At 45.3% G+C, this 26,028-nt stretch overlaps 1 long non-coding RNA gene across 3 annotated transcripts in view; it reads right to left on the reverse strand.

Moving 5' to 3' along the window:
* The window catches only part of LOC146042544 (uncharacterized), a 55,689-nt gene that overhangs the window by 20,853 nt on the left and 8,808 nt on the right, over nt 1-26,028 (reverse strand). Inside the window, exons 2-3 of one of the 3 annotated variants that reach the window (XR_014463910.1) lie at nt 10,408-10,541; nt 1,202-1,473 (exon numbers count right to left, since the gene is read on the reverse strand). This is a non-coding gene — a long non-coding RNA (uncharacterized LOC146042544). Of the gene's footprint in view, nt 1-1,201; nt 1,474-10,407; nt 10,542-19,914; nt 21,505-26,028 lie in introns of those variants that run through there. The other 2 variants (XR_014463908.1, XR_014463907.1) reach the window with 2 other exon arrangements.

A 26,028-nucleotide genomic window follows, 5' to 3' on the forward strand; every position in this document is an offset into this window, starting at 1 on the left:
ATGCCAGTGGATTCGGAAACTGGATACCTTATCACCATCTGGACTCAATGAAGAATACCCTATTTCCGCTTATCTGTGACTCCATGACATGCATGTTATCCCCCGCTCAGATATTGTCCGATCTTATCGGGCCATTTGTCACTTGTTCAGGATTAAGTGATACCTTTATGAAACCTGAGTTAGGACCAAGAGATATCCTTATGAAACCTTCCCCATTGTAAATATTGTATATATTATATGTTGTCATCTGTCATGCTATATTCACTCAACTGATGTGCTATAACAGCAAGCCTATCTGGTTATTTGCCCCCGCCGCTAAATGCCTTAAATTGGTGTTGATATTGCCTCAGATGTGATTACTTAAGGTCTTTCAGTGACCTCCACAAGATGGCGTCCGCATCCCTGGACACCTTGCACGCAGAGTACTCTGCCCTCTCCAACATGGCGATGCGCTCCAGAGCTGGTCCAGGGGAGTGGCCGGGATCGCGTCAGGTGATGATGCGACACGCCGGCTTCCCTGATTGGACCTGGTGCATAGTGATGACGCGGGTAGCGCGGCGCGAAGCGCTGCGTTCCACCTCCGTCTCCAGCACCTGAGCTAATACCGCCGCAGCTGGATGAGTGAGCTCGGGGTCCTGTAGTGGCAGGTGAGACCCACGTGAGTGGGATAGGTGCATGATTGTTTACTCCATATATGGAGTTCCGGGCATGGGCGTGATTGGGCTACATGCCATGATTGGCTGGACTGTGATGCACAGCAGCTGTTGTGATTTGATTGAAGTTTATGGTGATGGCTATTTAACACTGCACGAGTATCAGTATTATTGGGTCAGTCTGTGAGAAAGGCTCTATTGAGCCGAAACGGATCCGTCGACTGTGACTGTGTTCTCCCTACACTACTAGGATGGGTGATTATGTTTGTGACCCCCACTACTGGTAAAGGCATGCTAATGCCGACTGATAAGCTGCAAAAATCTGATGCTCAGTTGCCTATGGAATAAATTGTTTGTTTGGACTTTAAAATTAAAGAAGGAGTGCTGCTTCTTTATATCTTCTGATATACCGTTTTCTATGATTTCTTGCTGACGGGCACCCTCAAAATAACCCTTTAAGTGTGCGGATTCCTTAAGTTTTCTTATATATATAATATATATATATATATATATATATATATATAATCTACTGTATATATCCCCTGCAGTTACCCATTGACCAAGTTTATACTGCCTTTACTCTGTGTTTTGACAGTGTAATATTCTCCTATGCAGTTTGCGGCCAGTAATGACAAGTGCAAGGTGGCCCCCCTGTCTAAAGTGCCCCGGGCCCCCCGAAGGCTTAATCTGGCACTGCCCTAATCCCAGTATGGACTACTATAAATGGGCCACTGGTGGAGGATGGGGTGGCACAGGTGGACATATAAAGCCCTGGAGAGTGCTGAATCTCACCTGAGGATGCATTATTGTTTTCTTGTGTCTGTAACATAGAAACAAAACATTACTGCAATAAATTTTAAATGACAAGCCAATATGGGGGTTGTAAATTTGTCAAAGGGTATTACTCTTTAGACAGTCCTACCATGTTCTACTCTTTTAAAGACTTCAGCATGGACATGTCCTGTGGGTTTCACCTCAATGATTGAGAGATGAATCCTCCTGGGTCAGACTTTGCGGAGGTCCAGGATATCGCAGAGATTGCCCTCAATTTTAACGCAGCCATCAAGGAAAAAAACAGGTTTATTTTGCCTTGTAAATGGCTGCTGCTTTAAAAATATGGTCAATCTCAGACAAAATCCCAAACCTCTGCAAACTTGGACCCTATTACATTTCCCCGCATATGTACATTGAGTAGCAGGCCCTGGGATACTGACATGGGTGCAATGCTACTTAGAGCATTTTACCTGTGCATGTGGTTATATAGAAGTAGTGTTCCCGCTAGGCAAATCCTTTTGCCTAAAACAGCGGGCCCGGGTCTGGACGTCCCCTCCGCCACGTTAGGTGTCAATCGATGCGAGGGAGAGCTTGGGGGAAGGAAGCCCAACATCTACATAGGTGCCGGTCCTGCCCCCAATAGTGACGGTGGTGGCTGGGCCCACCCCTGACATCAGTGGGCCCATTCTTTTTGTGTCCTAGGTGAGCACGCCACCCGCCGATACAGGGACTGCGGTGACCGGGGTTCCGATCTGTGGGCCGCAGTCCGTTGCTGCCCTGTGCGCATGGCTGCAGTTCCCCCCCGAGATTGAAGCTGCCTCTCCTCCCCATCCCACTCTGGCTGGCAGCAGCTCTGGGACACTCCCAGCTGGAAGCAGAAGCTGCCTCTTACCTGCTCCAACCCTGTCCCTCTAGCGACGGATGCCCCTCCGCTGGCAGCAGTGTGGAGCTTGTAGATTGCCTCTCCCCCACCCTACCGAGCACATCTCTCACTGCTGCTCTGCTCTCCTCCTCTCACCACAGCAGCAGTGAAGGCAGAGGATGCCGGCCTGACTGGACTGGGAACAAAATTTAAGTGGGACTTTTGGGGGCATTGTTTAAGGTGCACTACTGGTGGCATTAAGTTTATAAACAGTACTGGGGGCATTACATGTAAGAATAATATGTAATGGGCATCACAGTATGCAGCATATTGTGTAATGGGCATTACAGTGTGCCATGTAGTGTGTTTAATGGGCATTACGGTTTGCTGTGTAGAATGTAAGGGGCATTATGGTGTGATGTGTAATGGCCATTATGGTGTGCGGCTTAATGTGTTATGGGCATTACGGTGTGCGGCATAATGTGTAATGGGCATTATAATGTGCAGCAAAGTGTGTAATGAACATTACAGTGCTATTGGTATTATGTGGCCACGCCCCTTCCCTATAAATCCATGCCCCTAATTTTTTACGTGTGCCTTCGTGTACACTGTGCCTTTATTTGCTATAGGAGCAGCAAATTTGTTCCTGACACAGGGCACCAAAATGTCTAGATACCGCACGGACTGTGTGGTGGTAATGTCTTACCATATGTATGTAGCCTGTAGCGTCCATTATACATAACTAGCCTTCATAGGCGTGTGCAGCACATTTTATTAGGGGGTGCACCGTCAAAGGAGTGTGCATAGCTCCACCTATTGGGCGTATCTAACACCGCCAATCAGGCGTGTCTTCCATCATCTATTGGCACTCGCTACCGTATAAAAAGTCTCTCAGCCACACCAAAATCTTCTGCCTATTTCAGTTTTAATCTTCTAATTACTCTGTGTAACAGTACATGCAAATAAAGTCATAAACATATATGGATGCCGTAGGTATTTAGTGATATGACAATGGTCTAGTTCAATTAACAATGCAAACACACATATAATTGATTGATGGGCGCTTCTTTGAATGAATACTGTGCTAGAAAGCAAAAGTCTTTGGCTAAGGGTATTGCTGGTATTGGTAGCGGCAGAGGTGTTCATAAGGGTGGGGCACAGCATTAGGGGGTTCCTGTGCACCCCTAACACACAATGTGCACACACCTATGCTAGCCTTCTGTATAAGCTGGTGGTGGTGATACCACTGTTACAAGAATCACACTATAGAACTGTGGTCACAGAAATAAAGTTATATTAAAGGTAAGGTAACGTCTGATGTAGGGGTGGTTGGGCACCTGGCCAAAGTAACGAAAAAGGGGGCATGTCATGAGGCTGCACCGCTTTCTGTGGACATGTGCCCTCTTCAGTGGTACCACCCTGCCCTAAAAAAATCCTAGAGTGAACACTATGATTCAGAGGGTGCTCCTTGGTTTAAGGATTCACAGCAAAATGCAAAATATGGTCTGACTCTACCACTACACCAAGTGCCAGGCAGCATCCAGTCTATTCTCATGTAAAGGTGCCCATACACGGAGCTAATTTGGTCCGATTTCAGCCGATTCCAACGGATCGGGCCTTGAAATTGGACCAAATCGGCTGTCCCTGACATGCGTATTCCCGTGCGCATCGGACCCGGACCCTGTGGTTGCACCGGCGTGCAGCCAGCAGTGAGGTCCGTGTGGCGGAGGCAGGCAGCGGGGCACTTGGGGTGTGCAGCTCCTAGTGGCAGTCAACAGGGTCCTTGTGGTGTGGTCTGTGGTGCGATCAGCCGGTAGTGCTGCCAGTGGGGTCCATGTGGCGTGGGGCAGCGGTGTGGTCCGTGTGGCAGGCGGCTGGTTCTGTGACTCTCCGATAAGCGGCGGCAGGGAGCTACAGTAGCGGCACAGGCAGTACCTCATAAATCTCAGGGTCCTGAAAAAATTGTCCCTGGTCCAACTTTCCAGGATTTCAACCCGGGTCTTGACCAGGATTAGACCCGGGACATCTCCCAGCGCTGCCCTGGGCCCACCTCCCAATTATGCCACACGCCTGGCTTTATGCCATGGCAGGTGGCTAGTGTGAAAGAGTTTGCAAGTCAGGGCAACTGGGATTTTGTACCAGGCTCGCAAACACTTTCTGCCTCTGCTGCTACAGAAGCTGCAGATTAGCCACCTGTGTGAGTTCTGTACAAGTCTCATGCTCTTCCTGAACAGGGATTGTAGGGGTTCATTATGATTTCTGACATTCAAAATACAGACAGTCAAAATACCGACAAGCATCAGCAGAGAGTCAAAATACTAACATGTTCAAAATGCTGACATGGACAAAATACAGATATTTACAATGTCGACATGCCAAAAAGTTGACATTTTGAACTTGTCTGTATATGTACCAATGGTTGCCGGTATTTTGGTCGTCCGTATTTTGACAGACAATAAATGAACTGCATCCCAAATGATGGTTATCGTTAAAGATATTTTGTGCATATAGTGTGTATGTGTGGTACCCCACTCCTGTGGTACCCTTCTTGTGTGCTTAAACTGTGGACCTCATGGACTAGGGCTGCAGGGGTTAATTGCCCTTCCTGGTTGAGGGTGCCGGACGGCTCCCCGACAGTCAGGATTCGACAGTCATTACTCTGACATCAGAATCCCGACTGCTCCCTCGTGGGGGTCCACGACCCCCATAGAGGGAGAATAAAATAGTTGGCGAGCACAGCTCGCCACCGTGCCCACAGCGTGGCGAGGTCAGCGAGCCTGCAAGGGGCTTCATTGTGCTCCCCCCGCTGTGCAGTCGGGATTCCGACATCGGAGTAATGACTGTCAGAATCCCGACTGTCGGTGTGTTATACCACACCCCTGGTTGACTGGACAGAGCCAGCAGCTGCAGACATCCTGAAGAGCCCTTATCAGGAACCTTACTGCCAGCAGCACAGAGAGACAGGAGGTTTTGTTAGTCACAACATCCTCCATCGGAAGCCTATGCTGTACCTAGCACCACCTGTTGGAAGCTTATTCTTTACACAACAAGTGCCTGTTCAATAAAACCAATTTGGATTACAAATACTGTGCACAGGTTTGCTTCATTTCACGCTTTCATCTGGAAGACATTCCCCAGCACATGATTGGTGCAGTGCCATCCCGTAGACAGTTTATATATTATGACAGTTCATGACATATTATTTATCTGTGACCATTATAATTGAAGGTGCCATTACCTGTAATATATGTGAATAACTAAGGATATTTTCTATGTCCCTTTCAATGTGTCATTTGCGGTTGTGATTGAGCCCAACATCTTACCAGTGTATTATGCAAATTATTGTTACATGCATTTTGACATTAACCAAGTTTGATTCTGCAGTGGTGACCAATATATTCCTGCATAATAAACTATTGTCACTGTTATTTTGTGTAGCATTCTATTTGTGGAGTTCTCCTTGGGGTTTCAATCCTTCTGCCACAGACTCCTGCATGAAGAAATTGGAAGAGGTCCTAATTCAGACATTTCCTCAGGGATTACAGGTATGATATCACACCATCACAGGGGTGCTATCACAACTATGCATAGGATTACAGATACCTGTAGAATGATAGATAGATGTGAATGGCAAGATGTACGCAGACTCAACAACAAGCCTAAGATGTTTGCCTAAAGCACCCACAGTGATACCACCTGCACTCATGCCCTACTATGTGGAGCCCCATGGCTACTGACCTATGCAGAAGATTCTTGCACGCAAAGAGCAAGCTCCTTCAAAGAGTTTAAGGAGCCCCAGAAAACTCAAGGAACCACCATTCAACAAGCTCAAGCCAGTCAGGCCCCCTTCGTGGCCATAGCCTGATCGGTTTTGGAAGCGATTGAAATAATTTGTGAAATACGTCCGTTACAGATGGAAAATGAACATGGAAGATGGCACCTCAAATCCAGTAGAAGAATCTGACAACAGTGGGATGCTCTACAGGGGTCAAGACGACTCCCCGCCAATCAAATCAATACTCAAAGAAGGCCTTATGCCAACAGACCTCAAGAAGTCCCATACGAGGAGGTACACCTGAAGTGATTCAGAGCACAATGCTCTGGTGTATGAAATGCCGTTGATAACAAATCAATGGCAGGTCATGTCCTGTGGTTCAGTGTACCACAGGGGTATAGATTCATCAAATGTGCGGATACCAGTCAAAGTGTATATGAATACCAATCCTGAAAACAGTTTCAGGAGTCTCAGTAGTGGTGAAGTTGTGGAGTTTGAGCTGACAAATGGAAAGAAATGCATAAAGGCTGTGAAAGTGACCAGTTCGAATGGAGCCCCGGTACAAGGTAACAGACCTGCCACAGAGCAAAGCCAACATTGGTGCTGTCTGCATTATAAAGAGCCTCCACCCTACTACCAGCAAGATTACCGGCAAAGTGCAAGCAGAGAGGAACCCAAAGAGTTTAACAGTGAGATTGATAGGCCTAACATCGATCCTCCTTGAACTGACCAAATGCCCTGACCACCAGAACCTGACGTCCAAAAGCAATGTAAACTGCTGGAAGAAAGGAAGAAACCAGTTGTGCAGAGTGAGGCAGTACAGCAAAGCCTGGAAGAGATAGCTAGGCCTCAGATTTCCCCTGAACCAAATCGGGAGTACATCCCAAGAACAGAAAACAATTACTAGGCTTCAAAACTTCAGGCAGACTGATGCCAGTGCGACCGACCAGAAAAGGAGCAGTGGCCATGACAGAAAAAGTGGAGCCATTGGAACCCAGAAGCCCAGAGCTTCAGGATTATACAACGCTTACTGGAGAAGAGTTTGAATTTCATATACAGCAGACTATAAAGAGGTCCATCAGACATAATAAAGGCACACTACAGGCTCAGTGATATAGCAGATTGCACATCGTGATATAGGGTACCATCCATGTGCATCATGGAAGAACCTGTACCACAGAGGGATAGGAGTCCTGTGGTGGAGGGATAGGGGCCACTTAGGACATACCCTTGCTTGACCCTTAGCCATTTATGTGATGGAGTAAAAAGTAGAAATGTATACCTGTTTATGTTTAACTTGATTGCATTTAAATGTTTAAGTTTGTTGTGATATTCCGAAGACTTTTGCTCAAGACTGGGAATAATTTTAGTATGCCTGAGGACACGCATAATTCCAGCAGGGAAATTTGTGGTAGCCCACTCTTGTGGTACCCCTTTTTGTGTGCTTAAACTTTGACTGCGGCCAATTGCTGTTTATAGAGCCTTTATGGACTGGGGCTGCATGGAGTTAATTGCCCTTCCTGGTTGACTGGTAACAGCAGCAGAGCACTAGGACCCAAGGGAGTTGTCAGAATCCCTGGGAGCGAAACAGCTGTGCTGCAATTGGGCAGTGAGGACTTGCGAATTTGCAACGGTGAGCGATATTTGATGACTGCGCATGCACATAATCATTTATGCGCATGTGCAGCCGCTTAGTGGCTAAATGGTGAATTGATTCAATGGTGAATTGATTATTCAACGTCTGCTCACACACAGCACTGCGGGTGGGGGGTGTGGGGCGGCAGGCCGTTGTCGCGCCCATGGGAATGTCCATCGTTTCAATGGGTGTTCCCATTGTAATTCGCTGGTGACGTGGGTGCGGGGGGGTGGGCAGCTGATGTTAGCGTAAGTCAGCTGCCCGCCCTCTTCCCATACAGCGGCCATCGAATGATTTTTTACCCGCACGCAACCTGCGAATGGATGTTTATGCAAAACATCAATTTACATGTGTGCGGGTTGGCATTATAGAACATGCAAAGCTGCAAATTTTGCAGGTTTGTGTATCAACCCGAATGAGGGCACAAGTGTATTATTAACCTTAATTACATTGATTTACAGTCAATTTTGCCCACCAGTTGTCTCAGCCAATCAGCGGCCCCCAGTTGATTTCAATGGCAATTTTTGAAAGTGCCAAACAAGGTAAAACTTTGAGATATGACAGCGGGATTGCTTCAGATGCCATAATGGTGGGCAGGTTCAGATTTTTAAAAACGCTCAGTTCTAGTAGTCTTGCTTAAATATACAGTATTTGCAAAGATATCATTAAGTCGCCACCACTTCAGTGTCTTTGATACGTTGATCCTAACACTACATGATAATACTATCCACTTTGGGTCATACCTTTGTGTATTGCTACTGTATATAATAATGTCACATACATTACTACATTTCTAAATTGAAAGCTACCTCACCTGGAGGCGGAATGCCTCCCAACTACTGATCCCATACATCTCTCTTAGAACAATGATACAACATTGCATACCTCCAACAACTAGGTCGACAAGCATTGGGTCGACACCACTAGGTCAACATGCAGCAAGGTCAACGTGGGTTAAGGTCGACATGGGTCAAGGTCGACGTGGATCTAGGTCAACAGTCAAAAGGTCAATATGGGGTTTTTCTCAGTTTTTTGACCCGAATCACAGTCGACATGGACACAGTTTCAAGTGCACCGCATACCCCTGCATCTCTCAATTCGCTTACAATACTTCAGGCTCGTTGCCTCACTACGCTCGGCACACTATTTTATTCTCCCACCGCGCCCTAGTGGATGGTAGGGCATGAAATACCGCCTGACGGCACATGTCGGCTCAAAAATCTGTGAAAAACCCCATGTCGACCTTTTGACTGTCGACCTTGCCCATGTCGACCTAGACCCATGTCGACCTAAATCCATGTTGACCTTGACCCATGTCAACCTAATGGCATCGACCCAATGCTTGTCGACCTAGTTGTTGTAGACCTAATGAGCGTTTCCCGGCCTGAAGCATGGAGCCAGAGCCTGCTCTGTGTGTGTGGTGGTTGGGGCCAGCTTGAGTGAAACAGAGCCCCGGCTGCCTGCTCTAGTCTCCAGCTCCTCCTGATGCAGAGACTTCCTGTAAGTGCACACACACAGCTGTGCCCTCCCGTGGGCACACCCGACACTTGCCATTTCCGGATGTGCGCACACACGCAGTCTGGATTTCAAAGGAGGGGTCACAAAAACTGGGAGGTATGAGGGGGATGGCGGGGCAGCGGGAGGCTCATGTAAAAGTCGGGAGCATCCCGGTGAATGTGGGAGGGTAGGCAAGTCTGCATACCTCTGCTCTGCAAAGCAGCTGGTGATCACCGAATAGATGCACTCATGGTATCTAACAGTGCAAGGAGGGGAGACCGGCTGCTCAGGGAGCGCTGAGCACTCCCCCAAAATGACAACAACAGGGGTCACGGCACTATGCCACACCCGCCATTCCAGATTCCCTGATGGCCAAAGTTGTAAGGTATGAATTGTATTTAAAAATGATATTTTATTTAAAATGTTCTAATGTGACAAAATAAAACCTAACAAGTCTATGGGCCAGATGTATCAAGCTCTAAAGTGGTCCTTATTCAAACTCAGCCTGTGACATGACAGAGATAATTGGCCGGTTGTTTATTACTCTCCATTTTATCACTTTGTGAAGCTTGATACATTTGGCCCATTGTCTCGTATATTGGAGCATGTGTTTACAATACCGCAGATGGGCCAGAAGGTGGCAGGATCACCATAGAGTACAAATTCCATTTTTCTCTATAGTGTACAATGTATGGATGATCTGTACAGTTGTGCTTAGGGGCAATTTATTAAATTGATCATCGAGCAGAAGAATGAGATACTGTAACAGTAAAAATACATTTACACAAAATAAATTCTCCAAAAACTTGGTGACAGCAAATTCTTCTACTGTACATGATATGGAAATGACCATATATGTCCTTGGAACAAAACAATACAGCCTAGAATTTGCTGAACAATGTAAAGAATAAAGCTATAATAGGGAAATAAGAAACAGGTTATTATTGTGATTTATCCCGATGGTCGTTGTCGGACTCAGTGGCGTAACTATAAATTTTGCTCCCCCCTGCCAAAAAACTTTCTGGCGCCCCCCCCCCCCCCCCCCAAATAGTGCACCTACACTATATGCGACTTACCTTAGGACCCCCTTTCACAATATGACACAATATGTAAAGACACATCTCACGTATGTGTGTGTGTGTGTGTATATATATATATATCACACACACACACACACACACAACATGTGTGTTATGTAAATTGTGCTTACCTGCCATAATTCTTGTTTCTGTTGGTCACTTTGAATGGCAGCCACCAGCCATGGATGGAGGAGGCGCAGGCCCACATGAGGATGAGGAGATAGCAGATGTACAGATGAGGAAGGACGAGTGGGGAGAGGGGTGCCTAGAGGGACAAATGTAGATTGTGGCAGAGGTAAAGAAAGGAAAGAGGCATGGATATACAGATGGAGCCCCTGCCATCCTTGGCCGGGGCTCGCCAGACCCTTCCCGCTGGCGAGCACTGGCGGCAGGGGCTACACTGAACTGGGACACGCGAGCATTTCACACGCGCGCACGTCCCAGTCTCTCGGCGGGGACGCTGCATGTCCCTGCCCCTCTCCGCTTCAGGGAGATGGGCAGGGTTAGGGGGACGCTCAGGGTGGGGGGTTTGAGGGCGACGGGGGCGGGGACCGGAGGCAGGCTCCGTTGCCCATCTGTAGAAAGTACCAAAGACCTTACAAAATATATTGAAAGTCTTGCATGCTCATCAACTTCTCATCCATGCACACACCCTGCCTATTCAATTTTCCTTCACGGCCCACTACTACATTTTTCATTTAATTTCCCTATTCCCACATTTTTCTTCACATGTCTCCCCTGCCCATCACAATTATCCTCAATTGCCCCCACCATTCTAATTTTTCTTCACATGCCCCCTTCTCATGATATTTGTGTTACCTGTCCATATTTTTTATAACATGCCCCCACCTCCCACCATTCACATTTTTCATCATAATGTTAGCACATTTCCTCCTTGCCAATTATTTGTCATCAGAATTTTATGACATTCCATTTCCCACCCCTCTTAGCCATTATACCTACAATATCTTATTCACTCCTTACATGATGCACACCCTGCACACAAGTCCCCCCCCCCTTTATTCCCACTACATACCTCAGTTTCTGCTGTGTCTACTCTTTACTAACTGTAGCTGCTGTGTAAATATATGTATGACTGCAGCTTCAGCTTCCATTACTGCTAGTAGTGCAAATGGTCTGAGGGGAGAGCAGGGGCATTCACACACATAGCACACATTCACACACACAGCACACATTCACACACACACATAGCACACATTCACACACACACACATAGCACACATTCACACACATAGCACACATTCACACACATAGCATACATTCACACACATAGCATACATTCACACACACACATACATAGCATACTCACACCATGTACAGACACCAACATAACATAGATACACACACACACATCAGATACACACACACACACACACAAGCACAGCATAACTTCAAACACATAGCATACACACAAAAAAGATACACAGCATGTACAGAAGACACACATAGCAAACATACACACAGAATACATAAACACAGCATGTACACAGTCACACACACACATAGAATACATACACACATGCATACAAGCACACACACAGCATATACACACAAACATACCACCTCTGAGTCCTCCCCCACTCCCTCAAACTTCATCAAAGTGTACCACTACCTAGTACCTACTCAGCTGCTGGCCACAAGATTCCAGGGCAGGCCTTCTCTCGTACAGGACAGGACACGCTGGAGGCTGGAGCTTAGAGGATCTGCACACTAGCTCCCTCTATCTGCAGCCAGCGGCAGCCTGTCTCTATGACACTTGGAGCTTAGCTGCCGTCAGAGGGGAGAGAGAGAGAGTTCCTGCTGCCGGCGCCGCTGACTGACAGCGCGTCCCGACCCAGTCCCTGCACTGCACCGTGGGGTATGAGGGTGCAGGTGCCCCCGCTCCCCCAAGCGGCCGCGGGGGTTGCCTCACGCTAGCTACGCCCCTGGTCGGACTATACAGTTATATGGTCATCCTACCCTGCAATGGTTTATGGCAGGTTGCATATTGGCAATTTGAGGGACATTTGTAGGTCCAAAGCCACATTTGCCTTCCGGGGTAGCCATTAAATGCATTTGCAGAATTTTCCTACAATGGATCTTATTCGACAATTGACTCAGAAGTGCAAAAATTGTAATCAGGTGGTTTTTGCATTTCGATTGGATATCCCCCTTAATGTTGCTATGTAGCTGGTATTCACTTTCTAATAAGATGGACTAAAGTAAGGTCACTATTTATTTATCAAGTAATATTTCCAACATATCCCCTGGAAACGGATGATCACTTTTGTGATCATTTCACTTATTTATACTGTACTTAAAGAGGGACAGGCTCCTATTACATGCATGTGATTCTAAGGACATATGGATTAATCCTCATTTATTATTGGAGCACCATGGAAAGCCATCCACCCCATTGCACATCTGCTGGTAATACCAGCAGATGAGTGGCGATGATACGGGAGCGCGCATCACCGCTCATCACTGCCCCGTGCACACTGAGTGGCTTTTGAGCTGAAAGCAACTCAAACGAGTAAACTGAGTGGCTTTCAGCTCAAAATCATCCAGTGTGTATGGGCCTTTAGACAGACATATAGAGCATAGGCGAATCTAGGGGGTGATCCGGGGGTGCACTGGACCACCCATTAGCCCATTTTGTAGCTGAGGGATGGGGCTTTTCAACGAGCCCAGCCCCGTGTCTCTAGCCCCCTGGGAACCGGAGATACTGCCAGGCAAAGCTGGAACGTTTTCCCTATAGGATAACATGGGACCCGCTAATTCCGACCCCCACCCAGTTCAACGGCTGCCAGTTCCCCCTTCGGCATCACTGAAGCTCGAGGTTGATCTCAGTCGCAGCAGCAGGGAGAGATGGAGTGACACTTTTGGGGGCATTGCTTAAGGGACGCTACAAGTGGCGGTATGTGGGGGCATTACGCATAATGTGTGGCTTAATGTGTAAGGGGCATTACAGTGTGCAGCATCATGTGTAAGGGGCATTATGTGAGCAGCATCATGTGTAAGGGGCATTATGTGCGCAGCATCATGTGTAAGGGATACTATGGTGCGCGGCATCATGTGTAATGGGTACTATGGTGTGCGGCATCATGTGTAATGGGTACTATGGTGTACGGCATCATGTGTAATGGGTACTATGGTGTGCGGCATCATGTGTAATGGGTACTATGGTGCCATCAAGCAAGAACCCCCTAGCAATGAGCACGTAGGTAAGCAGCACTTATGTGGCAAATATGTAATGGGCATTACGGTTTGTTATATAGTATGTAATGGGCATCATGATGTGTGGCACAATGTGTAATGGGCATTATGGTGTGTGACCTTATGTGTAATTGGCATTACGGCGTGTGGCTTTATGTGTAATAGGTATTATGGAGTTTGCTAAAATGTGTAATGGGCATTACTGTGTATGGTCTAAAGCAGTGGTAGCCAACTCCAGTTTCGAGAGCTACCAACAGTTCACATTTTCCAGACAACCTAGCTGCTGCACGGGTGCACTCATTACTAGCTGAAACATTTTAAACGATCCACAGGTGGAGCTAGTTACTTCATTTGTGATTCTGTAAGGTGATCTGGAAAACATGTACTGTTGGTAGCTCTCGAGGACTGGAGTTGGCTACCCCAGGTCTAAAGTGTAATACCACACCCCTTTTTGTGATGACATGCCTCCTTCCCATGAGGCCACGCCCCCTTTTTGACATGCGTCTATGCCGCGCAAAGGTCCCCCTGCTATTATGTCTAGATCTGGGACCACCCATTACCATGATTCTAGATTCGCCTATGATATGGAGATATATATATATACTGGCAGATTCTCAGTTAGTTTAGTAATACCACTCAGGTGCATGAAAGGGACGGGTGATACTGGATAAGAAAAAAATGGTTATAATGCCAATCATTGTGCTGAAGGGAATCAATGTATTTTTTTCTTACCCAGAATCTTTTTTCCTTCCCTTTCATGCCCCTGAGTGGCTTTACTAAAGTAATTGATTATCTGCCAGTATATACAGTATATGTCTGTTGTGAGAGGCAGAAAGGAACCTGCATTAGGAGGATGTGCAGGTCCTTAGGTGCCACATAGGGGGTTATTCTGATTCACTCAGAAAGGCACAATCACTCTCTAATGGACAGAACCATATGCACATGGGTAACATGTGCAGAGATAGTTAGATTTGGGTGGGGGGGGGGGGGGGGTACTTCAAACTGATATCTATATTCCAGTGTAAAAATAAAGCAGCCAGTATTTACTCTGCACAGAAACAATAAAACACCCAAAAACACCCACTTTCTCTGCACATGTTACATCAGCCCCACCTGCAGTCCATATGGTTTTGTCCATTAGAGAGTGATTGTGCCTTTCCGAGTGAAGCAGAATATCCCCCTTATGTAGGGTACACACCAGGACGACCCGCTCACGATGCACATCGTGAGCGGGTCGTGCCCCCCCGCGTCACCGTGAGCGGGTCGGACGAGACACTGACGACCCGCTCACGGGTCCGATCCGATGGCGACCCGCACCTGGCTGTATGGTCGTTATTGAGATCCTACCTGCAGCAGGTAGGATCTCAATAACGGCCGACCGACCCGCGGGACCGCGCATCGGATCGGTATCGGTCCACACCAGGTCAGAAAAGGGCCCAATCACCACACAATCTACATCCAATTGGTCGGAATTGGATCTAGATTGAGGGGATCGGGCCCTAGTCGTCCTGGTGTGTACCCAGCATTAGAGTATTATGGGGTTGCTGCAAGGTAGCACTGTAGCACTTTATTTTCTTCACTAACACTATTTATTTAAAATATTTAATATATTATTGACCTTTTAGTATTTTCATTTTCTGTATATAGCTTCTGCTTCCTAACACTAATATTTATTGCCTTTTTGGTTTCATGTGCCTTTTTGGTTTCTCCATTGAAAGATGTTCAATTTTATACATATATTTTTAATTTTCTGTCAGTTAGTGCAGAAGGGGTTGGAGAGATACTCTTGCATGGCTTAACCATAGGCCTCCCTAGTGGACTTTCTTCATCTCTTGGAGAAGGGTGACTTTAGGGCGGATGCCAGCATTTTAACATACTATTAAGTGGAGTTTGTCCTATGTTTTTGTTGATTACTTGTATGTTTATGTTACTTCCTTTGTAATTGTTGATAGAGTACTGTTGATAGAGTATTGTACATACAACTAAATTGCAGGCCTGGTTTAGACACCTGATTGCTAGGATGTGAATCTTTGGAGCTCAGGTAAACACTGCACCACCAGTTTCTATCACCGCGTCTCAATGCTTTCCGGCTGACAATCAACTTGCAAACAACAGCCATCGCTGACTTGTTCACAAGGGGACACCGTACATGCACACAGCGCACCGAACATGCCCAGTCAAGATAATCAGCATATTTGGTCTGAATTGGGCCATGTGTAGCCAAGCACAATTTCATGTGATTTGTATGTATTATCCACTTTTTGCTTGCCACATGTATACGTGATTATATGGTTTGTATTCACAGTTTTTTTTTTTTTTATTGCTTTGTTCAGTCATTTTACATAGTAATCATAGTAATCAAGGTTGAAAAAAGACATCAGTCAATCTATGTGACATGTAGCTACTGACTTGAGTAAGTCATATTTATGTGATTCCCTTAGTGCCCATAAATGTATCCAGTTTTGATTTAAATTCATTAACAGTAGTTGCTGCAACCACCTCTTCCGGCAATCTGTTCCAGAATTTCACTACTTTAATGGTAAAGAATCCTCTTAATTCCTTTCCTGGAGCCTCATGCCTGTGTGTACTGAGTATAGTCCTGACACTGAACATTTCATTCCCAATCCTGTATTTGAACATACTAATTATATCTCCTCTGAACCTCCGTTTCTCCAGTGAAAACATATTCAGCTTGGTTAGCCTATCTTTGTATTCTAGTGATTCAAGACATTTCACTAGTTTAGTCACCCTTCTCTGTACCTGTTCCAATTCATTTATGTCATTTTGAATGTGCGGTGCCCAGAACTGGACATAGAATTCTAAGGGCCTTATTTTGGTTCATTCTTTCTGACAAAATCCTTCTTAGCTGGACAAAACCATGTGCACTGCTGGGGGGCAGATGTAACATGTGCAGAGAGAATTAGATTTGGGTGAGTAATTTTGTTTCTGTGCAGGGAAAATACTGACTGCTTTATTTTTACACTGCAATATAGATCTCACTTTGAAGTAAAACCCCACCCAAATCTAATTCTCTCTGCACATGTTACATCTGCCCCACCTGCAGTGCACATGGTTTTGCCCAAGGATTTTGTCAGAAAGAATGAACCAAAATAAGGCCCTAAGTGTGGTCTCACCAATGCCTTGAAAAGGGGCACTATCATATTGGCACCCCTTGAATTCATTCCCATTTTAATGCATGCCAGTGTCTTCTTTGCTTTTGCTGCTGTACTTGAGTAGTGTGCACTATTACCCAATTTATCATCTACAATGACCCCTAAGTCCTTCTCTACTACACCTATATTAACTCCATTTAGCCTGTAAGTAGCTTGTTCATTTTTGTTCCCATAATGAATTACCTTAAATTTCTTAACGTTAAACTGCATTTTCCACCTTTCCGCCCACTTTTCAAGTTTAATTAAGTCACAATGTAGAGTATCCACATCCTCTCCTGAGTTCATTTCCTTACACAATTTTGTATCGTCCGCAAAAAGTGCAATCTTACTTGCAATGTCACTACCTATATAATTAATGAATATATTAAACAAGTTGGGTCCTAATATTGAACCTTGTATGACTCCACTTTGGACCTTATCCCATCTGGAATGCATGCCATTTACCACCAATATCTGTTCTGTTACCAGTTTTTAATCTAATTATAAATTTTATCTCCTATCCCTAAATTACCTAGTGTTATTAATAACCTTTTATGAGGCAGCGTGTCAAAAGCTTTAGCGAAATCAAGAAGTACAGTATTACAGTAACAGATTTCCTCAAGTGCACCCCCTACTGACTTCCTCGTCTGGCATGATCTATTTTTGACGAACCCATGAAGAGCCTTATTTATCACCTTCTCCTGTTTTAAGAAATGTTGGATACTATCTCTTATTACTGCTTCCAATATTTTCCCCACAATGGATGTAAGGCTGACTGGTCTATTATTTTCAGGGTTAGTTTTGCTACCTTTCTTCCATATTGGCACTACGTTGGCTGTTTGCCAGTCCCTTGGTACTGTCCCTGATTTTAAGGATTCATTGAATATCAGATATAATGGTATTCCATCCGGGCCAGGAGATTTGTTACTAATATATTTTTGACTATTTCATCACTGAAACATACCGTTTGGGAACAATTAAGAGCTGATCATTGAATCTGTGGGAGAATCTCTGAAAATTCTTCCCTTGTAAATACCGAAGAAAAAAATTAATTGAATATTTCCGCTTTCTCTACTTCTTCTATTACCCGGGTACCTTGCTTATTTTTTAGTGGTCCAATATTTTCCTTCCATCCTTACTTATCTTAAGCTAGCACTCCGCCGGGATTGGGATAATTTCTAGAAAGTTCAGTCTCACCAAAGAGCTCACCACAGTTGGAGTGGATCAATGGATGCCCAGATGAGATGATTACCAAGGGTAAAACAGCCAGACCAAATATGTTGGGTCTTTGCAACCTGTTGTTTCGTCAGAGGTACTAACCGGCAATGTGAGGGCGCTGTACAATATTAATTCCCACCGTAGGTAAGTTGTATCCCAAAATTAGAGGATTTGTTGGAGGTCCGAGGCGTCAGGGCTAGGAGGATGTGTGCAGGCGGCCACAGTCCAGGGAGCAAGCGGGCAGGATGGCACAGACACCCCCTGCGCGGACCGTGGCAGCGCGCCCTTAACGGGAACACTTCCCGCTCTCACCGCTCACTGTAACAGGGAGCAGCCAGCGCCCGTAACCAGCCCGCTGCAGCACCCAGAAATAACGTGGAGATTAAGCAGAGAGAAACACAGGACGCCAAATAGAAAATCCAAGATGGTGCCTAGCCTCGGCCGCAGCAGGGATAGCAGGCCAGGGGTCTCTGCTCGTCCAAGTTATGACGGTCAGGTGGGCATTCAGCGGTCCATCGGGATCGGGAGGTCTCCAGAGATCAAGGCAAGCAGGGCAGGGAAGCCAGAAACTCCGCAGGCAGGATAGAAGTACAGGATTTGTACGGAGCTCAGCTTCCCCGCGTGCACCCGCTAGCTCAGTTAGGCCATGCCCCTGCTGATGCCTGTGTTTAATGTCTCCTTGTATCCCTAACACAAAATGCCTATTATATATATCCGTTTAGATTAGGTAACTGGATATAATGTGGTCTGACATATTTCATCGGGAGGCTGAATTTTTTTTATTTTTTTGTTTGATCTGATGCCTTTGGAGTCTGGGGGTTACGCTCCCAAGTTGCTACATTTACTATGATACAATATCCTGTATTAGCAAGGGGGGGGAGGTTGGTCAAGTTGGGAGGGGGAAGGGAATAGTTAGATAGATAGCCGGGGTGGGGGGGGGGGGTACAGTTCAGGGATCCAAGTGCACCCTAGTTGGGGTTGGGTAGTACAGGGAGGGGGGTTATATAGGTGGGTTGCTTTGGGTGTTTGGGGGGGGGGGTTGTTATTTTTTATGACCTATACTAATAGGATTGGACCGAATCGTTTGGCTGGTATAGCTAGTACTGCTGAATCACTTTCTACTGACAACCAATGCAATGATTGGCAAATTAGCTCCTCCTAGATGAGCCAGTTCTGAGCGAACATGTTTATGTTTTAATTGTATGGGAAACTCAAACTATGCCCGAGTAGGCGCCCTCGGGTATATACATATACATCCTGAGATGTTCTGGAATATTGTGAATGTATAAATAATCCTGGCTCATCCATGTTCTCCTTTTGAACATTAACAATTTGTACAATGTATGTTTAGCTTAGTGATTCTGTCTGATATACATTTCAACTATACCATGTATGTGGGGGGGGTTCGTGTTGTTTGTTATGCAAAACCAAATAAAAAGTATCATGCAAATAAACATCGTCTAGGTTTATACACCAATGTATTTATTTATCTTTTCTAAAAAGCACAAGTAGAGATACACAAAAATAATACTTCAGGTAAAAAAACAATAACAAAAGCATACATTTAAAGGTTTACAATATTATTCAGGAGGCACTGGTGTACAAAAAGCATAAACTAACAATACAGTTCGTGCAAAACAAAATTAAACTTTGCATGTGTAGCACAGAGCTAATTTTAGGTTTGGATGAGGACACTATAAAGTGAACAATAGAAAATGTGTATGCCAATACTGGGAAAAGGCTAAATATATAAATATTCATCTGCCAAGTGACCTGGAAAAAAACAATGCAATTGCAACATGGTTGTTTTCCAAAGGAATCAAAGAAAAAGGACACAAAATAAAGTGTGTGTATGCTATAAAGCACAAATATTACTGAGGTTTGGGCACAGTGCAACTCATACAGAAGGCAGAGGAGCACAAAAAAAGTGTCTAAAAGGCAGATAGTGTTCATTCTAGCACCCGCTATCTTTGAAAACCCATGCAGTTCCTCTTCCCTGCCTGGGGTGTCGCTGTCTGCTGTAGTGCTTCTAGCACAGTGTGGTCTGTGCACTGATATGCAAACCCGAACTGTGCTAGAAACACCACAGCAGACAGCGACACCCCAGGCAAGGAAGAGGAACTGCATGGGTTTTCAAAGATAGCGGGTGCTAGAATGAACACTAGGCAGAGGTGCAAAGGCAGAAGGACATAGGGGGTCATTTTGATTGACTCACATTTCTGCGATATTCTGCTCTGTCCCGATGTTTGTGGGACTGCGCATGATCGATTATGCACATGTACAGTTCCCCTTTGCGAATGGCTTCACCGGCTTGCATAGTTGCCGAGCTCTTTGCAAACATCAGGGGTGGGCCGGGGGCGGACGGCAGCGGAGAGGGGGTTCGCCCAGCGATTTACGGACATCCCCATAAAATACTGGGTGTTCCCATGGCTATGCGGACGGGACGATGCCTGCCAGGAGTGAGCAGCTGACGTCACAGGACGTTAAAGAGGGGAATCGTTGGTGGATGAGAATATGGAAATGTCGTTAGAGGAGGAGGTAGACAAAGCGGAGGACCACGAGAAAAACCAAAAATCTAAAGACCGGCAGGAAATTAAAATGCCATTGGAAAAAAGGCCAACCTTATCTGGATGAATAGACAAGTTTACCAAACCACAGAAATCAAAAATAATCTTAAAGAGGACGGTGATGACAGAGGGATATCAGCCAATGCAATGTCTTTATATTACAGAGAGGAAGTGTGAAATATCAAAGAATGCAAATTATGCTTAAAAGGCTTCATACTGTGGAACCTAACCCTTGGTTTCTGCTGTTTGGGTGTTGTGACCGCTGATGGCAATGTTAACCACATCCTGCACCGAGTTGCATTGATCACTAAGAAGTATAAACGGGGCATGTGCATTTGAACACCGACAGATAAGTCATGGGTGGCCCAACCGGTCCTCAACATCTACGGTACCAACAGTTTATGTTTTACAAGACACCTGTGGGTCCATAAAATGTGTCGGTTAGGAACTAATGCAGCATGTTTGAAAATGTGACAGTAATGACTAAACCTGTGCACCAGCTAGGTGACCCGGAAAATGGGGACTGTTAGTAGGTATTGCGGACTGGTTAGGCCAAGTAATCCATTGCTACCATGCCCATATACTGTACATAGGTTCTCGCTTATATTCGGTTGGTGTGTGCCCTGGTCTAACAGGAATAATGGGACCAATACACGCCATATGTAATAGCAAACAATTGGATAAATAGAAGAACCTAAAAGTGGGTTATGGTAAGAGAAAGCAACTCTAAGTTCTTATAATAATTAGCATACTACAGATGGGGCAGGTCCCATCCTGGCTGGCGGATCGCCAGAACGTCCGCCCTGGCGACCCGCCAGCAGCCGCGCCAGCGAATACACTGGGAAGCGCGTGCGTCTCACGCGCACGCGCGTCTCAGTCTCCGTCGCCAGCGCGATGGAAACCCTGTTCGTCTCCGCCTCAGGGAGACGGACGGGGTTATGGGGGGTTAGGGGGGGATGCGGGCAGGCGGCGGGGACCCCGACTGCCAGAATGCGCACAATCCCAACTGGAGACTTTAGGGTGTGGGTGTTGCCCACCACGATTTTCGTGCGTTGGACTGGCATGGTTCTTGTACCTTTGAAAAGAAAGAAAAAGGGATGTCAAATATTGTATTAAAAAAGGCCTCAACGAGGCAATGGAATTAAACATAGTATTATAGAACAATTATTGCTTTCCTTGTCTGGTTCTGTATCATTTAATGGATTGTACCATGTGACTATGTGTAGGTGTCGAAGATAATAATATGTCCATGAAGGACAACAGCGGGCCCTCTTCAATATAAAGAATCCTTATATAATATCGATAAGACCCCCCTCTTTTAGTATAAATTAGTTTAGACCCTACCCCCCCCCCCCCCCCCCCCTTTTTTTAATACAATATTAGCCTGGATAAACCACCACAAAAGCTATATGGTGATAAACTATAAAAAGAGTCTCTCCATAATGTACTGCTATATATATATAAAAATTATACCGTATAAATTATGTCTTCATACATCCACCAATTAACGTTATTTTGTAAGTAATAAAATACCATTTAGGTTATATGTTGGATATATATGTGTATATATTTTTTTTTTTTTTCTATTATTATTATTTGTATTTGTGCATCTCTTTCCATATATAATAAGTTGATATGTGAAGTCCTATATATTTACACTCTCTACCATATCAAATATTATTAACTTTTTTTATATATATTGTACTTATTTTCATCCCCATGACCTTGCTGTGTATATATGCAAAATTGCTTACTAATAATGCTCCCCAGAAAAATAATGACTTTTTTTCGCTATGGGCAGGGGTTAATAGTAGAAAACGATATCCGAGTGTAACATTCATGTGTTAAAATAAAGTTGCTTTTGTTCAAATAAAGGGGCAGTTCTAATACTGCACCCATCCATGATAAACAAATTCCATCTCTATGGCGACTGGCTCCGCTCCCCCGGAAGTGACGCATAACATACCACCTAAAGATGCGATGACGCGGGTATACAGCGTCACCGCATCTAGACAAATTAGGGCTTGTCAAGCCTGGACCACGTGTTAGTACACGTGTCATATGGCCGAATTCCGGCCAATACAACCACTGAGCTTCCGGCGGAAGCGGGAAGTCATTCTCGGCAGGTGGAACGCATATGCGTTCCACCCATATATCGCTATGAATCCAAGCTTACGAATATCGTTTTCTTAGAAAATAACACAGAGGCAGCTAACTGAGGACTCGTTTTCCAACCTAGACTGTTAGTACCAAATGTCCTCCCCTCTGTCCATAACTGTGTTACTTGCGGGGAACAAAGTGACCTTTTGACCCGGAAGTGATAATTATTAACACAATATATTTTCATGATTTAACAGATACCCACTGGGAATATTAAATGTTTTATGGTATTATACCTACTATATCAGTATGTTTGTCTCCTACTTTATGATTAAACATTGAAATTATGATTGTAATGTATTATTACTCTGATTGAATGTCAATTGGCTACTCATTAGTATGGGTATATATACCCCTAGCCACCACACTAGAAGCCACCTTTGAAAAAGCCACAAGCTAGTGGCGAAACGCGTCAGGTGCAGCCTCTCACTCCTACAGATTGGACCCATATTACCATCCAGTCCATCGTCTGCCTACTTTTGGGAATTTCAACTCTGATCCACCCTCCAAGACCTCTACAGGACACTGAACTCCAGGTGAGCCCCGCCATCCATAGCCACCTGTATGAGACAGTGGTCCCTCATCAAATACCTCAAGTGGGACTGATAACTCTCCACCACAATAGTGACCAGGGGCAACCAGCAGCTTTTTCCTCCAGGTGAGCCAACACCATCATAGCCACCTGTTAGAGGTTCTGCCATCCCCCCTTTATCAAACCTAGTCCAGGTTGGAGAATTCCTGCCCACCCTCCTTCAGTGCTTACAACATTCACTGCAATTTCATATATGGGAGGTACCCAAATGGGGTATTGAATACCAATTTCTCTGAAAGCCAATAGAGGTCCTTTAAGGGATAAAATACGGACATTTCTCCATTGATTCCTCCAGCGGCTACTACCATCTATCCGTGAACATAGAGAGGACCGGTGAATTGTCCCCCAAAATCTTTTCCCCATTCATCTTCCCAATCAGCAGATATACCATTGGTTAAGTGCACTTTCCAATCTGGACTGATACTCAATAGGGCATTGGCCCTTACGGATCCATATCCAATCAAAGAGTGAGACCTTCTTTTTAACATTTTTATTGTGCGATATTGTCATGTGCAAATGTATGTAATGTTTTTATTTATCTTTGTGATATAAATTGTTTTTTCACCATAAAGTTGTTCAATCTATTCATTGTGACATCAGCGCTGCTTCTCTGAAACTTAATTTCTACCAATGTAGTTGAAAATGATAATTTTCACTTACTTTTATAGAAAATAAGTACCTCACAGTGGCTGGAACATCTCATACTGTTTTTGGCTTTCATCCCCCAACCATTCCGCCGTGGCCAGAACATTTTCTGCGTCGGTTCCGGCTTTCACTCCCAGAAGCATCCCGTCGCGTCCAGAACATCTCATGCGTCGGTTCCAGCTTTCAATTCCAAAAACACCTCGCCGCGGCCAGAACATCTCATCCGTCGGTTCCGGCTTTACCCCCAAGCACCTTGCCAAGGCGCTGACATTTCATTCACAGGTTCCAGCTTTCACCCTCCAGGCACATAGCTGCATACTGTATGGACAAGTTATTCGCCGGATCCAGTTTTCACATCCCAATCAAGTGTGATAGTATACAATGGTGTGAAAGTGATATATGGGGCCTATATATTATCACTTCATTTCTGCCAATGTAGGTGAAAATGATAATTTTCATTTCTGCCAATGTAGGTGAAAATGATAATTTTCACTTACTTTTGTAGAAAATAAGTACGTCCCAGCGGCCGGAACATCTCATGCTCCGTTTTTGGCTTTCAACCCTCAACCATTACGCCGTGGCCGGAACATTTTCTGCGTCGCTTCCGGCTTTCACTCCCAAAAGCATCCCGTCGCGTCCAGAACATCTCATGCGTCGGTTCTGGCTTTCACTCCTAAAAGAACCTCGTCGTGGCCAAAACATCTCATCCGTCGGTTCCGGCTTAACCCCCCCAAGATCCTTGCCAAGTCGGGAACATTTCATTCACAGGTTCCAGATTTTACCCTCCAGGCACATAGCTGCGTACAAGTTATATTCAGATTCCGGTTTTCACAACCCAATCGAATGTGAAAGGGTACAGCGGTGTGAAAGTGGTATATGGGGTCTAAAAATTATCACTTTTTTTTTACCAAAGTAGGTGAAAATAACAATTTTCACCTATTTTTGTAGAAAATAAGTACTTTGCAGCAGTCGGTACATCTCATGCGCCGGTTCCAGCTTTCACTGCCCAACCATCACGCCGGAACATTTCTTGTGCCGGTTCCAGGTTTCACCCACAAAAGCACCTTGCCAAGTCGGGAACATTTCATTCACAGGTTCCAGCTTTTACCCTCCAGGCACATAGCCGTGTACGGAACAAATTATTCCCAGGTTCCGATTTTCACACCCCAATCGAATGTGAAAGGGTACAGTGGTGTGAAAATAATATATGGGGCCTATAAATGATCACATTTTTTTTACCAAAGAAGGTGGAAATAACAATTTTCACCTACTTTTGTAGAAAATAAGTACCTCACAGCAGCCGGTACATCTCATGCGCAGGTTTCGGCTTTCACCGCCAAACCACCACGCCGCTACTGGAACATTCCTTTCACCGGTTCCAGGTTTCACCCACAAAAGCACCTTGCCGAGGCAGTACCATTTCATTCACAGGTTCCAGCTTTCACCCTCCAGGCACATAGCTGCATATGGACAAGTTATTCGCCGTATCCAGTTTCCACATCCCAATCAAGTGTGATAGGGTACAGTGGTGTGAAAGTGGTTTATGGGGACTATATATTATCACTTCATTTCTACCAAAGTAGGTGAAATTGATCATTTTCACTTACTTTTGTAGAAAATAAGTACCTCACAGCGGCTGAAACATCTCATGCTCCGTTTTTGGCTTTCACCCCCCAACCATCACGCCGCAGCCGGAACATTTTCGGCGTCTGTTCCAGCTTTCATTCCCAAAAGCATCTAGTCGCAGGCCAGAACATCTCATGCGTCGGTTCCAGCTTTCACTTCCAAAAGCACCTCGTCACGGCCAGAACATCTCATCCGTCGGTTCCGGCTTCAACCCCCAAGCACCTTGGTAAGTCAGGAACATTTCATCACAGGTTCCAGATTTTACCCTCCAGGCACATAGCTGCGTACAAGTTATTCCCAGATTCCGGTTTTCACACCCCAATCGAATGTGAAAGGGTACAGCGGTGTGAAAGTGGTATATGGGTCTAAAAATGATCACTTTTTTTTTACCAAAGTAGGTGAAAATAACAATTTTTACCTACTTTTGTAGAAAATAAGTACCTTGCAGCAGTCGGTACATCTCATGCGCCGGTTCCGGCTTTCACTGCCCAACCATCATGCCGGAACATTTCTTGTGCCAGTTCCAGGTTTCACCCACAAAAGCACCTTGCCAAGGAGGTGACATTTCATTCACAG

The sequence above is a fragment of the Crinia signifera genome, chromosome 19 (genome assembly GCF_055691185.1).
Source record: "Crinia signifera chromosome 19, ASM5569118v1, whole genome shotgun sequence".
Taxonomy (NCBI): Eukaryota; Metazoa; Chordata; class Amphibia; order Anura; family Myobatrachidae; genus Crinia; species Crinia signifera.